General features: G+C 37.3%; 1 long non-coding RNA gene across 1 annotated transcript in view; it reads right to left on the minus strand.

The window, feature by feature from the left end:
* Positions 1–1247: 1247 nt before the first annotated feature.
* Positions 1248–18062, minus strand: part of LOC309387509 — a 32283-nt gene continuing 15468 nt past the window's right edge. Inside the window, exon 3 of the long non-coding RNA XR_014174603.1 lies at positions 1248–1385. This is a non-coding gene — a long non-coding RNA (uncharacterized lncRNA). The remainder of the gene's footprint in view (positions 1386–18062) is intronic.

Genomic DNA, 18062 nt, shown 5'->3' on the forward strand with positions numbered 1-18062 from the left:
GACATAAGAAATATTGAAATGAAATATATAGATATAATGATAAGAATAATCTAAAAATCAAAGGACATTGGTAAAATAAGTCCAATAAATTTCCCCTCTTGTCTGTGGTCTATACCATCCTATTTTTGTGCTTCGCATTTGCCCTTATCATTAAGGGCACATTGGTATAGACGGCATATATGCCCCATTCTAATTTCAGCAGCAAACCAGCAAATTATAATTGTACTATTTCCCGCCAGTTGTTATCTTGAAGGAAAATGAAATGGGTAGATCAAATCTCCAAGAGGCTTAGCCCACTTATATAAAAATTAAACAAAAAATATAGAAGAGAGGAGAAATCATCACACCCAGACACTTCCAGAAATATCATAACATCACCTCCTATCTACTCTATTTAGAAACTCTCCCTCCGTGAAAAATTGGGCAAGGCTGACAGTTCATTTTTCAAGCACAGCATCTTCTGGTACATTTCATTGAGTCCTGACCATGTTAGGATCTGTAATGACAGTGGTTAGATTCATACATCACAATCAGAATAATGTGAGCTTGGTCTTGGCTTGAACGTAGCCACACTCAACAAATTATGCTAAAAGCAGCCTTGGTTTATTATCTCATGTAATTCCAACCAAAGGGGAAATGAATCCACTGAGAAATGACAGACTATTTGTAACCTCTTACAATATCTAAAGACAACTGAAAATGACAATACTTTGGGGGTGCTTCTACCCTTGTCAGCTATGAAGTTTCACCATGTCTTCTGCAGCATCCATTCATTACGAGACAATTTCAAATGCAACTTGCTTTTACATTCTTCTTAAGAGCCTGTTCATAGCAATATATGATTAAAAACCTTGAAGGTGAACTTTGATTAGAAATATTCCTGAATTAAATGAATGGATATATTATTCAAACGTTAATGTATCCTGTTGTGTGGATCTTTTCCCTAATTTTATATGAGAAGAAACATTATACAGAAAGAGATATTTCCAAGAAAGGTGCTCTGAACTCATAGGATGCAATATTATCTTTAACTCAGTATATAATTGTGCTTCCATTCAAAAATCAACCATGGGAATAAGGAATCCAACTCATTTTATGCATTGCTGCCTGAAGCCTTTCTCCTTAAAACAAATTACAGCAACTTCTATGCAACTCACACTCAAAAGCTAATTCTAACCCTATAGCTAAACTCTGAAATTAAACTTTAATCTAGGATATAAATAATTTTTTGCTTGTGATCGGGTTTAGTGAGTCCAGGATATAAATAATTTTGTGCTTGTGATCGGTATTAGTGAATTTCTTCAGTCTTCTCTTTGTTGTTGGATTTCTCCTCCTCCCATACAAAATTGGAAAAAGACAATTTTAATTTGTGTCTTGGCTTAATACTAGAAAAAAGAAAAGAAGAAAAAATGAAAATGTCATTGCACAGTGCACAGTACATTTTTCCTTCACTTAGACCTAAAAATAATAACTTACCTGTGCTTTTTCCCTCCATTTTTCCAGGAAATTAGGAAACAAAGGGTTTGGTGGGGCAGGTTGGGGAGGTGGGATGAGTCCTTTTGCAATTTAATCCAAATTAATTAGGCAGCATATCATTAACAAACAGAAGGGAGAAAATAAGTGCATTCAACAGGCCTTTTTTTTTTTTGTCTGCCTGGAATCTACACTGTATATCAGACATTAATACGATAGAGTGGGTCCAGAGATATTTCATGAGAAGAGTACTCCACTCCTCTGCTCACAATAAAATCCTTTATGCCACCAGGCTCGAAATTTTGGGCTTGGACAATCTGGAACTGTGCTGCCTGCGGTCAGATTTACACATAGTACACAACATTGTCTGCTACAATGTCCTACCTGTAAACGATTACTTCAGCTTCAACCTCAATAATACATGGGCAAACAATTGATACAAACTCAAGGTAAACCACTCCAAACTCAATTGCAGAAAATGCAACTTCAGCAACAGAGGGGTCAATGCCTGGAATGTTCTTCCCAACTCCGTTGTTACATCCTCAAATCCCCACAGCTTCAATCTCAAACTGTATACCGTGGACTTCACCCCATTCCTAAGAGGTCCTTAAAGGGGGAGTGCATAAGCGCACAAGCATGCCTACCATCCCTGTCTTAGTGTCCCCATTTAACTGCATCTACTTCCTTTGTTCATGTTTATGTTCACACCTATTCCTGATACCTTGTACATGTTTGACAAACAAATAAATAAAAATAAAAAATAAGGAGAAGCATTCACCAATTTATTTATTTGCTTCCATCGAAACATTTGATACAGCATGAAAAATCATAAAGAAAAAAATGGCTTTATATCAAGTGGGATTAAAGATCCAGGATGAGGAATATTTTTTTGCAGGTAAGGATGACAATAATGATTTCCCAAAGTCTTCAGGGAACATAGCAATACCACTGTTCATTGAAATGCATGGATCAGATATTTTGGATACATTTTTCACATTGGGAAGACCTTTTAAAGGAAACAGTAGGAGGCATAACTTAACTTGTTTTTCTTCTTTCCCAGTGCTTATTTCTACATATTGTTCCCAATTTCAAGTTTATGATCATATCAGACATCAGGAACTGCAAAAACAGGACTGGGGAGCTGTGTGAGGCTTGTGTTTTCCAAATCTGATTTTGTTTCCCACTGAATGACCCACAGAATGAGTGGCTTTCCAGCATAAAAATATTTTCAAACTCAATCAAGAAGCGACTTGTCTCCTGTGTTACATAGTGATTTAGTTTTGGAAAATTGTAATTTGTACTCCTTTTTTTCAAATTCTTTGCATTGATACAAGTTATATTTGCAAATTATTGTATCCTTAAACAGTACATTTCAGTACCATTTCAGGCTGTTATTGTATAATAAACACAATGATGCATTACAGATTTTCTTTCTTCAAGCAGAATCACACTCATACTATTTTCTAATTGCATTTGAAGAAAAGAGAGATATAATGTAACATCCATCAAACTTAACTTCCTGATTTCATCTATAAATATAAAAGCCAAATACCACTCACTCATCATCACAAAATCTCCAGAACCGTAAAGTCTACAAACTTGAAATTTGGCACATATGTTCCTCTTGGCTTCTAGGTACTTGCTAAGAAAGGATTTTTCGAAATGACCATCAGATCATTAATATTTCTTATACAGTAATTAACATGCTCTGATGCTAAGGAGTTCTACTCTCCCTCCCCACATGAAAAGAACTCTGTTCCAACTGCCAGTTGCCTCACATTCCATTACCTCAGTTCAAACTGACAAACATTCCATTCCTTCACTCAGGAGTGGTCTGGGACTCCTTACAAAACTAAACGTTGGTACCTCACCAAAATGTCTACACCTTTCACCTATGGAACTGCTTCTGGACTCAAGGTGGCAGGAGCAATATTTCGTTATGAGTTTCAATCAATGACCACCACTAAGCCAATTGAACCAGAGTGAACCAGATTTCTCCTGCATTGCCTGATTACATAGTTTCGTCGCGAAGCACGGGTATCCAGCTAGTGCAATATAATGCAGAGGTCAGGCTATAATAAGAAACAAAAGTAGCAATATAATCAGAATTCACCTATTCCATTCCTCTATTTTAGAGTTTTTCAAATTTGTCAATTTTAGTTTGTGTGGACTTTAACTTTTAAAATTCCCCAGCCAAAATTTTTGGAAATTGAAATCCACAAATCATAAAATTCACAAGTTTGAAAAACATTGCTCAATTTCCATCACCTAGAAGCACCAAAGCAAATGAGGCCAGAAATAACCATTCTACATTGAGCTCAGATATGAGGGATCCTTGATGCTCTCTCAGTTTCCTTGTTTTCTTGCAGACGTTTCATTACTCAAAATAGGTAACCTCATCAGTGCTTGTAAGGAGGGTAGTTTGCTGTCAATTTATATTCTGCCCTTAGAGATTCTTTGGTAGGGCTGTTTGCTGTTGGCTTCTTTCAGTTTATTGATTGGGGTATTGTTCACTTGATTGTTGGTCTAATATTAATCCTGGAGTTAATCTATGCTGATCTGGGTACCGATTGCAAGTGGAGAGATGCTCAGGTCTTTTTGTTTCCTTTTTGGCTGGTTGATTGTTTCATTTGCATAGTCCATAGATGTTGTTAATATTTATGTGTCTGTTGATGGCTTCTAGATATTCCCTGGCATTTTTGGACTTGGCTTGGTCTACCCCAATCAAAAAACTGCCAAAGAAGCCAACAGTAAACTGCCCAACCAATGTTGGAAAATTTTCTTTTTCTTTCTTTCTTTTTCTTTTTCTTTTTAGTCCTAAGTGCCCTTTTTTAAAAAAATGTGGGGCAAAGCCTTTGAGAAAGTTTTTTTTCTTCTCCTCAATATTTACTTTTATAAACTTTCTGTTATATTTCCACTTTCTCCCCATTTCCCATAAACAAAGTGTTGTCATTATGTTTGGTGGCATGGTCAGCTAGATGTATAGACTGGATTTGCATTTTTATCAATCTCTTGAGTCCTTCTCAAGGACCTGGGATATGCAAATGTTGATGTTTGAGGGTGTTAAAGGCATCATCATAGGATGCAAACTGTTGCAAGTAAAGCTACCTTTTGCAATTGATTGGTGATTTTGTCAATGCTGACATTATTATTATTATTCCAAATGAAAAATCTCAGATTTAAAGCCTTGCATATCTGCATTGTATTGTAGATTCCTTTTAAAACTTAACTGCTTATTTTTACATTAAGTGAAGTGACGTAATCAAATGGTTTGGAACTGTAATATTCTCAATAAAGGAGAATCATGTTTCGATGTATTTTATATACAATTATTTTATGATAAATAGTGAAGTATTGTAATGGGAAATGATACTATTACTGTCATTAACCAACTTACAGCAAAATGCCTTTTTTGTTGTTTGATGTTCTTGTTTACAAGATGAATGAAGCTTTCAATATAATTCAGAATTCAACCACCTTTGTCAAATCCCTGGTTGTGATATAAATCAGATTGAATATTAGAAATAAATGGGAGGTGTATAGCATTTGTGAATATCTAGAAAATCTTATAGTAGATTAAAATACAAACAAGTCTTTGTATATCAACCGTGCTCAACAATTGTTACAGTGTATTAAAAACAGCAATAGAAGTGATACTTAAGAAAAATAGAATAAACTACACTGTGAAAGTCACAATTTCCATTGTTTTCAGAATTCTGTTTGTAAATTAAAAATGTGAGAATCTGAAGGAACATTTCTCCATGCACACATCCTGAGCATAGTCATTTTCCCCACTGCCACTAAACCCCGGAGGTTTGCGCAGTAGTTGTCTCCCAGTGGGAGCGACAGATCTCCTGCACAGATCACATTTGCTGTGTTCTTCCAAAGAAACGGGCAGGCTGCCATACCATTAAAGCAATTATTCGTACTCTCTTCGATATGAAAGCATTAGATTCTGTCCCTTGGAATGGTGTACCTCGAGGGATCAAAAATATAACAGCTCTATCTAGACAGAGAGGGGGAGGAAGGGAGGAAGTGTTGAGGAGGGAGGGAAAGGGAGAAGACTATGAGACAAAAGTCACTGGTCTGTAAAGAGTTATCAAAGTTCAAAGTGTGCAGAACTGTATCTTGCAAAGTTGATGCAGCAATTCTGCCATCTTGCAAGAACCTGTTCAAGATGCTCTGATAAGTCAGAATTCATGGGAGATTACCATACAGCCCCTGCCAAGCTGCACTGCAGCACGTGTAATAGATACGCTCCAGTACTAAATCCTAAAAGGCTCCTGCTACATCTGTCAAGCATGCCCTGGAAAAGCACCTTCAGTTCAGATGTTATCACTGTTCTGCCTGCATCACAAGATTTAGTGTCCACCCTGGAGGTTGCTTTGGCTGCGCAGTTTTCAGGGGCAAAACAACAAAGAAGAAAGATGAGAGGAGATTGGGGGGGGGGGAGAAAGAGATGGAAGAGAGGAGAAAAGAGGTAGGAAGGGAGCGAATAGAAAATTATTTTTGCTTATAGCAAATGGAATAAGATGAAGCACTGGTGGATGGACTAGGTTCCCTTTTCTCCCTTGCAGAGAAAATTCACAAGTCTCGATTTTGCAGGTGTTCTCAGATCTTTAACTAGGACATCTCAGAACTATGAAAGAAGGAAAATAATTTGTGCCAAATAGCTCTTTCTTCCAAAGATAAGGAAAACCTCCAAAATGAAACATAACTAACAGTAGATTTACAGATGAGGATCATATATGATCAAATATTAACATTTGATAACTCACTAGGAAACAGGCTGAAAATAGTCTTGGAAGAAGGAAAAAGGGAGATGGTGTCTAAGATCTGTTTGAGAACAGCAACATTTTCATCATGAAGCAGTCAGGCAATGCTGGACTTCAATCAAGGGATCAGATAGCAGGAAGTAGATGTGGTGATAACAATATCATGTTTTACCTTTTTTCCTCACTCTTGTGTTCATTTCTATGTTCATATCACAGCCTTCCACACTACTTCAATGTTGTACTATAACAAGTAATGTACGTGAATGGGCTTGTGACTTTCAAAAAATCAGTTGTAGTGAAATCTCTCCATACCTGGATGTGGTCCTGTGTAATCTTTGGTAATAACACATCATGGGAATTCCCCCAAATGTAATCCTAAACATATCCTAAAATATTGACGGCATTCATTTTCAGTCAGAAAAGAAATCAGGAAAACTAGGTACTGCTTAAGTAGAAACTACAACAAATATGAAGGTAAAATAGTGCAAAGTAGATATGATTAATTATGCAAGAAGATCAAACATTGGCAACATTATTGCTAAATCTCTGGAGGAAGGTCTAGGATTCTACATGCAATTCTGGTGCTGTATTTATATACAGTCTAGCCATCAGCAAAGCCAGCAATTACTTTATCTTTCTTTCTTTCTTTCTTTCTTTCTTTCTTTCTTTCTTTCTTTCTTTCTTTCTTTTCCCAGATGCCTCTGAACCCCTATATCAGGGGTGTCAAATTCAAGGCCCATGGGCCTGATCCAACCTATGGGGTGCATAGATCTAGCCCGCAGGGCGTCCTAGCAACAGCGAATGACCCGCCCATGGTGCCTCTGCATGCAGCCCTCCCCAGCTCTGTTTTCAGCCACAGAGACAAAATGGCCTCCTGCAGCTCTCTGCCAGACAAAACAGAGCTCCCCGCTGGCAGAGGCCTGCAGGAGGCCATTGTGTCTCTGTAGCTGAAAACAGAGTCTTGATGAGCCGTTCACAGCCTCCCCCAGCTCCATTTTCACTGGCAGAAGGATGTAGGAGCCTCGACAAGTGAAATCGAGCTGGCCACACCCACCCCATCTATACCCAACCTGGCCACGCCCATCCCCAGCCACCCAAGGTCAAACACAATCCTTATGTGGGCTCAATGAAATTGAATTTGATACCCCTGCCCTATATGATTGAAATAAAGATAGAGCATTAAGAAGGAAAGAACGTCTGCAACTTTATCCTACAATGTGCCCTGAGTTTTGTTTTTGCTGGTGTTCAGAGAAACGATTATACAACTAACAGATGGTTATTTTGAATGAAGGAGCAATGCTGAGTAAGGAGCAAGCAAGAGAAGAAATTCAGTAGTGTGTCCACATGGTTGTTCAAGAAAGCACCAAAGGAGATCTCACCTCTCAGGAGAATGCAATGCTGTTGTAAGTATGCAAGATATTTTTGCTCTAAAAAAAAAGTAAGTCAAGGGGCCATGGCCACTCTTATGTTTTTAAAAATGAGCCCATGGGGGGAGGGGGTTGTGCAGAAAAGGGGAGAGAAGGACAAATGGCAACGTCCCTGTAAATGGCTTTCACAGTCTTAGCTCTGAGCCTCCAAGAAGCAAAACATACCTGTATATGTTTTAGATTTTGAAAATATACATCTAAAATAAGCCTCAATCAAGTACTTTCAAAATCTATGCAAAAGAAAACTTATCCCCACAAGGCCCTCTGGCCCTTGCATTCATAAGTTATTTCTGCATGTTTGCTCGGCTTGATGCTGACATAAATCTTCAACTAGTTCAAAAATGAAAGGACTTTGATTCTGACCTTCTGCTGTCAAAAACGGCTACTGTCAAGAATAATCTAAAACAGCTTCATAAGGGCTGTTTTAACTGATTAATCTCTGAAGGTCACACAATCTGTTTAGACTATCACACATCGAAGCCACTTGCTGAATATCTGAAGTTGTCAAGTCCTTGTTGGCTTTGCACTGGAAAGCTCTAGAGAGCAGCTATAAATAATTAGCAGAGTTAAAAGTTCAGTTACTTTAGGTAGCTGTTTTCTACATCTTCCAAGGATGAGTTGTGAAAGCACTGATATATAGCCATTGTATCTCTTAAATAATCTAAAAACAGTGGCCACAGTAACTATGGCATAAAATAGAAAAATTGAACAAAAAAAGTGCTTTTTCCATGTGTCTCTGGACCTCACGATATGGAAGAAAGTTGGGACTATTTTGTTTGGTCTATAACAGGGACGTCAAACTCAAGTTGTCAAGGTGGTGTCATGTGACATCTTAATTTCCAGACTCACCCTAGTTGAACAACAGAAAAGATGATCTAAAATTATGGCAACCAGAAAGGTCTCGTGTCCAAACCTAAACATAAGCAAATGCTTCTTACAGCTGAAAAAGCTTTCATTTCTAAGGCACCACATAAAAGAACACGATCTGAGCCCACATTCAAAAAAGGTGGAAGCTATTATAAGGCTACACCTCCTAAAATTCTTTTTAACTTGAGAATTTTGTATTATAATTGTACTAAGTGGCAGAGATGTTGCATTCTTGAAATAAGTTGATTAAAAGAGATCCCACTTGACATAAAATTGCCCTATCATAGAATACGCTAAGTCTAAACTCTTTTTTAGTGAAGAAATCTAAACTAGAATTTATCCGATAGATGGATATCTAGCTTCTCCACATATAAATTCAATGAAGAAGAGACTGACACCTCTCTGGGCAATACATTCTACAAGGTCTGTTAGGTCAGAAGGATCTCAACAGACTTGAACATTGGGCTCTATATAACAAAATGAAATTCAGTAGTGAGAAAAGCAAAGTTTTTCACCAAGGCAAGAAAAATCAATTGTACAGGTACCGACTAGGTGAAACCTGGCTCAGTGGCAATAACTGTGAGAGGGATTTTGGAATCCAAGTGGACAATCACTTAAATATGAGCCAATAGTGTGTGGCAGCAGCCAAAAAAAGCCAATGCAATCCAAGTCTGCGTTAACAGAGGGATAGAATCAAGATCACGTGAAATATTAGTACTGTTTTACAAAGACTTGGAATACTGCATCCAGTTTTGGTCACCACAATATAAAAAAGATGTTGAGACTCTGGAAAGAGTGCAGAAAGAGAAACAAGAATGATTAGTGGGTTAGAGGCTAAGATATGAAGAACAATTGCATGAATTGGGTATGTCTAGTGAAAAGAAGAACTAGGGGAGACATAATTGTAGTGTTCCAATATTTGAAGGGCTGTCACAAAGATGAGGGGGTCAAACTATTTTCCAAAGCAAGACAGGAAACAATGGATGGGAACTAATCAAAGACAGAAGCAACCTAGAACTAAAGAGAAATTTCCTAACAGTGAGAACAATTAACCAGTGAAACAACTTGCCTTCAGAAGTTGTGGGTGCTCCATCACTGGAGGCTTTTAAGAAGAGACTAGACAGACATTTGTCTCAAAAAGTATAGGGTCTCCTCCTCGAGCAAGGGATTGGACTAAATGACCTCCAAGATCCCTTCCAATTCTGTTATTCTATGACTTCCAGGAGGTCCCCTGTCTTAAATGTAGTCATCCAATTCACCTGATGGGACCTTGGAGGTATGCTTTTTCAGTGGTCAACTCAGCCCTTTGAAATAGCTGAGGGATCCCTGACTTTTGGCCTTCTGGATCTGGCTCTTAACCCAAATATTGGTCTAAAACGGGCATTGAACAGGGAGGCTATTGATTTGCCAATGAGGGAGGAAGGAAGAATGTGGCTTTATTTTAATTTTGTTTATATCACTTGCTGTGTACCACCCAATGCTAACAGGTATGGTATGTCTTGAGTGTTGTTTCACAAACATGAAAGATAACACAGATCCAAAAATTGTTCCATCTCAACTGAGAGTATGCCACAACAGAACAGACAAATAAACAATTCTCAGCATATGTTTATGGAATTAAATCCATAGAGCCATTGAATGAAACATTGGGTTGGATCTAAAGGCAAGTCAGTCCACAGAGAGGACCATCATGCAAACCAGTTCCCGAAGTTAGAAATCTATTCAAAGTTAGGGGTGTTTAAACACAGCATTGAAATAAAACAATCAAGCTAGTGTAAGCACATAGAACATACCCTACTACTTTGCATTCAGTTTGGTGAAAGAGTCTTTGCTTTACAAATTCTTTCAAAGGTTTTTTGCATTTTTGAATTTTGAAGACCTCCCCCTCCTCCCGTGATTCAGTTAACTTTCGAAGAAACCTTAATAGAAAGGTCCTCCTATTTGTCTTTTCTAATAGTGATGCTTCTATTAGTGATGCCCTTGAGAAACATTGGGGCATTTTTTGTCCTTTCCCTGAGAAATTTAGAAACATTGTTCTCCTGATTATCTCACCACAAATTGGATGGAGAATTTCAAAAGGACATTTTTGCCCAAGACTACTAATAGCACAATCCAGAGCATTGCTAGAATCTGGCATTGCTTTGGTGTGACCTGGAGATGATAGGAAAGCCAGAAGATTAGCCAATATAATTGTCAGAGGGAGACCCATACCAGAGTTTGGTAGAAGAATATTACACCATCTTTTGGTACTCAACAGAATTACGTTGCTTGCCACAAAGGGAATTAATACACAGATCAGGTTCTCATATAAATCTCAGCTGACCTTGACAGCTTAACAGTCACCATGAGAACTTGTCATGCAGCAAGACATGCTGTATGAGAAAAATAAGTATGAAATCTCCAAAGTCATTGTCTTCCTAGTAAGAGCATGCTGTTTGGTTCTGAACTAATATGACTGAAAACATCTACAGTAGACTTGTAGTGACCATCAGTAGCAAGTTGGGGGAACAGCCCATTTTGTTCACCAGCTTTTGTTTATTGTTGAAATCCCAAGAAGAGGAAACAGAAGATGATCTGTGTCACCCTGGCATATTAACAACATTAAAAGCTTTTGTCTGCATGACAGCCAAATGAACATATAGTGTTGTGGACTGGAACAGTTACATTGTAATGGCTTACAATGCCCCCCTGTGAGGAGAGAATGCGTCATTTTTTAGAACTATTTGATTCACTTAATATATACAGGCTGATGCAAACTGTATATTAAAAACATGTAAAATAGCTTCAATAAATTTCAAAGCAAACTGCCAATTTCCCTCCTCCTTTCCTTATTTTTTTTTAACTTGTCTTCTATGAAAGACTGGTTTTAAAAAATGAGCTATGTTAATGACACGTGTAAGCTTAGTGCATACAAAATATTTTTTTCTTTCCCTTTTTTTTTAATGGCCTACAGAAGAATTTTTTTTGCATCCACACAATGCTTCACAAGCTTAACGCTGTTCGGTTGCTATGAATCATCCCTGCTAATATATTCACAACAGACGCAGACCAACTGCTGCTATCAAAGGACCTGCTTGAATAACTGTAATAACTGGAAAATTATTTTGATAGCCTGAAACAATCTTATATATCACAGAACTTTATTAAAATAATATCAAATCAAATTAGCCTGTATCCCCATAATGAATTAAGTAACAGGTTATGCTGATATTAATCTCAGTTAGCTTGCAGGCATTGTAGCTGGAACACTTAATAAGTTGGTCCCCATTGCGCGGAACAGGGAAAAAATCCTCGAATACTCTGTGCTTATTCACAGAAAAATACATCAAAAGGCTCTCTCTAAATAATATGCCCATTTTGTGCCTTTGGTAAAATTATTCATAAGGCAAAAAGGGGGAAAAAAATATTCAGCAAATCTCCTGAGAATTCTGATTAGCTGTTGACCTGTAGAGGAAGCTGTTTTTCATAATCCCCTAAACACTGTCTAATTCTTGCCTCAATCAGTTCTGGAAATGTTGGATTTACCTTAAAATAATGTGATGATATTTTCTTATCATCTTTAAGTGAATCAGGCAGTTACAAGATGCTTATGCTTCCTACTTTGCTACATTCTGTAGCCTACCTCAGATTTACACCACCGCCCCTTTCAATCTTTGATCCAAGGCAATTTATGGATGTGCTGGTATGTGGGCTATGTAGAAGATGTCATTCTACACACTTGGGTATGTGTATGTGCATGTTTTCTTAATGAAAAACTTCTGTGTGTGTGTGTGTGTGTGTATGTATGTGTGTGTGTGTGTTTTAAGGCATGCAGCATCATTGAATTATGTGTTTTTTTCCTAGATCAGAGAAATATGGGACACAGGCTTTTAAAAAATATATTTATTTTCCAAATATGATAATTTCGATGTTGCTTGACACTGATGTAACTATAGTGATGCAGCTGGATAATTTTAGATTCTGAACTTAATTTTCTCCTAGGTAGCTCCTTCCGTTCTTCTTTCAATTTTAAGCGGTAACTGTCACTTGCTACAATATGCGGTCTTTTTATATTTGGGGATACCTCTAGCCTTTTTTATAATGATATCATTATTGATACATATATATTCCTAGATTAATTTAAAAATAACAGGAAAATCCAGAGGTCATATGGGGACTGATTGATTGCAAGTATTTATATACTATATATTTCTTTCCTTGTAGGTAGCAAGAATAAAAACAGGGAGAAAAAAATAAAACATATAAAACCCATCACAACCCATCACTGCTCTTCAAATTACTATCATTTGGGCTATTCCTCACTGAAGGCCCTACAGATCTATTGGCATCAGAAGGGTTCTATACCAATTGTAATTCCATTATGCTTTGATTCCTTCTGTATCTTCTATCAAATTCATCTTTCTACCATATCCAGCCCACACAGCTTGTAGGTACCAGATCAAGAGATGATATACATGTAGATGATATAGATATAGACAAATAGAGATGATAGAAATAGAGGAGAGGAGAGGAGAGGAAGAGAGGGAGGGAGGGAGGGAGAGAGAGAGAGAGAGAGAGAGAGAGAGAGAGAGAGAGAGAGAGATTACAACATATTGATGTTGTAATCATCCCAAACAGATTATTTTTGTTAAAAAATTTCTCCCAATAACTTCATGTACATTAGATGTTAAAGAGAATAGAATAGGAGACAGGAGTGAGACTAGGGCACCTAACATTAAAGTGTTCAAGGGTTTGAATTCTCCAATCAACTAGAACTGCCCACTCAGGAAGGAGCAAAGCTACATCATTGCACCCAGTCCCCAGTCTTCGTTGGCAGTCCAAAAGGATGTTATATCTATACTTAAATATGCATATTCAGATTTTATACATGGAAATAAATTCCATTCCAACTTGGCTTTTCTTGCTAAGTGAAATTCAGGTAATGATATTTGATATACCTGTTAGGGATGTAACCCTAGGCTTGGCTTGGCAATGTATATTAAGCTATGATTATGTTACTGTTACTTTAAATGCTTAAGAGATATAATTGGTTTGTTACCTCAAGCAGCTATAAGAGGGAGCCAGAATGGCTGTTAGTTCTCTCTCTGTTTTGTTAGAAGCTAATCAGGTGTATTTTGAGGCATTGTGGTTTGTTACTGTTAGCTACTTTGTGTGCTAGACTGACTATCTTGATAACTGAATTACTGAACCATGTATGACTTGGACTGTTAACCAGACTCTGAATTCTTCTATATTTCTACATAGTAAACTACTATATTTTATACTATTCAGTGTCTCTGTATGCTGGTTTGTGCGTGTTATTCCATATCACTCTCATTACACTTCTCTACATACTCACTCTTCTAACGGGGAGCTTAATTACTTAACAATACCGATAAATATGTTGGCCATTTTATTCTTTTTTCAGCTTGCCTTTTTTCTGTAGACTCATGGAGAGTTACAATACGTTCACTGAAAACAATCTATCAGTGCACACTATGGGCTCAGAAGTCAATTATCAGTGTAAGAATTTATTCAAGATAATTGGTGAAGAGCAGGGAGCAGTGATTACAAATACAAATCCTGATCAAATCTGTATGAATAGACACATATTTGAGATTTAATCACTGAGGAAAAGATCATGAAAGAAGTAACACTTTTGACTAATACTTTGTTTGCTTGTAGTTAACTGTATTTTACTTCCATCAATTTATTATTAATTTACAGCCCTCTCTTGCTCTTAAATGTAAAATACTATAATAATTCAGACTCACAATAATCCTATAAAATTGAATAGGTCACTTAGCCACATGAACCTTTGAGTCTACCTTTCCAAGACCAAGCAGATGCTAGAACTGCATTTTTCTGTTAATATTTTAGCTGTCTTAAAGAATATTTATGGTCATGACCTCTGGAATCTTAAAGAGGATCCAAATATTCTAATATCAAATCACAATGGACTTTCATTTATTGATCTCCAATCCAAGCACTAAAATATGACAGATTAATCTAAAATTTATCCAGGGGAGATTATAACTCATACATCTAGTCAAAATCCAGCAATCTATTTTATTCAGCTGCAACTTGTCAGAAATCAAGCAGAGGAAGTTTGGATAGATCATTAAAATGTAGCAAAACCAAGTCTACAAGTGAAGATTAGTAAAAGTTAATTTGTGACGATATAAATGATGTTACCGGAACTCATAGAGAAAACTCCTTTTCTCTAGATAACTCTAATGTTTGTGAACAGTTTAAAAAATCAAAAATTCTGTATAGATTCTAATAATTTAGAAATGTTCCTTTCTGGAACTAGCTGAAATAGCTGAGGATTTTCACTATGTAGAAAGGTTTTGTATACTATAGTGCTGGGATGGCAAACCTATGGCACACGTGGCAGAGGTGGTATGGAGAGCCCTTTCTGTGGCACATGCAGTCACCAGCTGCTCTTCCAGGTTCTGTTGCACACATGGGCACCGGGCAGTTGGTCACTTTTGAGTTCTGTCCAGTGCACATGCACACAATGGAACCCGGAAGAGCATCTGGCCTCTGCGTGTATGCGCACCAGCCAGCTACTTTCTTCAAGATTCTGGCACTCCAGCGTGCGTGCATGTGCGCTCCACTTTTGACACTCAATGCCGTAAAGGTTAATCATCACTGCTATAATGGGACAAAGAAATTTGATAATGTTTTACAGGTTTCACCTGTACAGGTACAAAATTTGGAAGTGTTACAGGTATCACCTCAGCTAGGTCAGGCAATTGAAGGAGGCAATGACATTTCTGCAGAATTCATAAGCTTTCAGAGGTTTCTATAAACACAAAGAGCTAAACTGATCCCAAATCAAGGTCTCATCTTTATATTCCTGTGATGACAGGTGTCTCCCAGAATTCTGTTGCCAAGTTGAGCTGATCAACCTCTATCTCAGAAGTTACTGCAAAATAAAAGAGACGGTAGGTGGTTTTTCATCAGTGGGAATTCATGCTTTGCTTATTGCATTCCAATTATTTCCCATATTTCTCCATATTCCCAGGATGATCACAACAGAAACTTTGCTATTCCATCTTGCATGCCATTTTTTTAACTCATTGGAAAAATAAATGCAAAGAAACAATATGTGGTGGACTAAAACCTGCTAGAATCTTGATTTTTGCATTGGTCAATTGACCACAGATCTGATTTTCATCCTTATCCATTTGCATGTTTACCTTCAGGAAGTAGCAGTGAGTTCCCAAGACAATGTGAGCATGTTTTTTGAGGTTGGTTAGTAAAATCCATGGCTGTATATAAGTGCTCAGACTTGAGCTTGAGTCATCATTCAATTCTATCACACTGGCCATATGTGGCTATCCTAATGTCTGATTTGATTTCATTATTCTTTGGCATAGTTTCAACTATTATGGATCACAGTATTGGTAGAAATGCATCTATCCCTATTGGGGATCCTTTATACAGCATCTCTAGAAGATAGAAGTCCTCAAATATTACCTCCATAATTCTCAATAGAGAAAATAAAAACAGAAAAATAAAATGGGCCTTATCCAACAAAATGAAATTTAATGTGGAGAAAAGCAAGTTTTACACTTAGGCAGGAAAAACAAAAGGTACAAGTACAGATTAGGCAAAACCAGGCTCAAAAACAGTAACTGTGGACAATCCTAGTGGACAATCACTTAAATATGAACCAGCAATGTGAGGGAGCAGCCAAAAAAGCTAATACTTGGTTAAAAGCTTGGTTGTATAAACAGAAGCATAGAATCAAAATCACATGAATTATTAGTAGTGATTTATAAAGTTTTAATAAGATCACACCTGGAATACTGCATCCAGTTTTGGTTGCCACCGAACAAAAATATGTTGAAACTTTGGAAAAAGTGCAAAAAAGAGCAACTAAGATGATTTAAGGAGACTAAAACTTATGAAGAAGAGTTGCAGGATTTGGGTTTGCCTAGTCTAGAGGGAAAAAAGGGCTGGGAGGATATGATAGCCATATTCCATTATTTGAAAGGCTGCCACAAAGAGGGGGGGATCAACTTATTTTCCAAAGCACTAGAGGCCAGGAAAAGAAGCAATGGATGGAAACTAATCAAGGACAGAAACAATCTGAAATTAAGGAGAAACTTCAGAACAGTGAAGACAATTAACCAATGTAATAGTTTGCCATCAGAAGTTGTGGGTGCTTCATCACTGGAGATTTTTAAGAAGGGACCGAACAATCACTTGTCTGAAATGGTATGCAGTCTCCTGCTTGAACAGAGAGTTGACTAGAAGACCTCCAAGATCCCTTCCAGCTTTATTCTGATAGATTGATTGACTGAAATCCCAGTAAAAGAATTGCTTTCTGTTTACCAAGGGTAGAGAAACAGGTTTGTGAAATAATTTTGAGGTTAGTCCTTCCTAATGAGCTAGAGTATAATTTTTAAATAGTCATCATGTAAAAGAAATATATCCAAGACCAAAAACTAGCACATATAAAAGAATAGAGAAAAGGCAATATAAAATTCAATAGTGTAAGTTGAGGTTCTACATTTAGGTAAGAAAAACAAAATGCACAGCTACAGTATATGTGGTACCTTGCTCAATAGTAGTAACTGTGAGGGGGATCTTGGAGTCCTAGTGGACAACCATTTAAACATGAGCCAGCAGTGTGCAGCAGCTGTCAAAAAAGCCAACACAGTTCTAGGCTGCATAAACAGAGGAATAGAATCAAGATCACGTGAAGTGTTAATACCACTTTATAATGCCTTGGTAAGGCCACACTTGGAATACTGCATTCAGTTCTGGTCGCCACGATGTAGAAGAGATGTGGAGACTCTAGAAAGAGTGCAGAGAAGAACAACAAAGATGATTAGGAGACTAGAGGCTAAAATATATGAAGAATGGTTACAGGAACTGAGTATGTCTAGTTTGCTGAAAAGAAGGACTACGGGAGACATGATAGCAGTGTTCCAATATCTCAGGGGTTGCCACAAAGAAGAGGGAGTCAAGCTATTCTCTAAAGCATCTAATGGCAGGACAAGAAGCAATGGTGGAAACTAATCAAGGAGAGAAGCAACTTAGAACTAAGGAGAAATTTCCTGACAGTTACAACAATTAATCAGTGGAACAACCTGCATCCAGAAATTGTGAATGCTCCAACACTGGAAGTATTTAAGAAAATGTTGGATAACCATTTGTCTGAAGTGTTGTAGGGTTTCCTGCCTAAGGGGGTTGGACTAGAAGACCTCCAAGGTCCCTTCCAACTCTGCTATTATATATTCATATTCATATTATACACATGTGTGTGTGTGTGTGAGAGAGAGAGAGAGAGACTAGAAATCCTTATGGACTTTTTCTGTAAAAACAAGAAAAATGAACTTATGATTTATGGTTTTGATAATTAAATAAGAAAGATTATAGAAAGAAGAGAGTCATTATGTAACTTTAGACAGAAAGGTTACAATACAATTGCTATGAAGAATGTCAGAAGCCACTTCTTTAAGTCTTTTTGCTTTTCTTGCTCTTTCTTCTTCCATTTTCTTTTCTCTATTTTTTGTTTCTTATT

Source organism: Natrix helvetica (genome assembly GCF_964273705.1).
Source record: "Natrix helvetica genome assembly, chromosome: 2".
NCBI lineage: Eukaryota > Metazoa > Chordata > Lepidosauria > Squamata > Natricidae > Natrix > Natrix helvetica.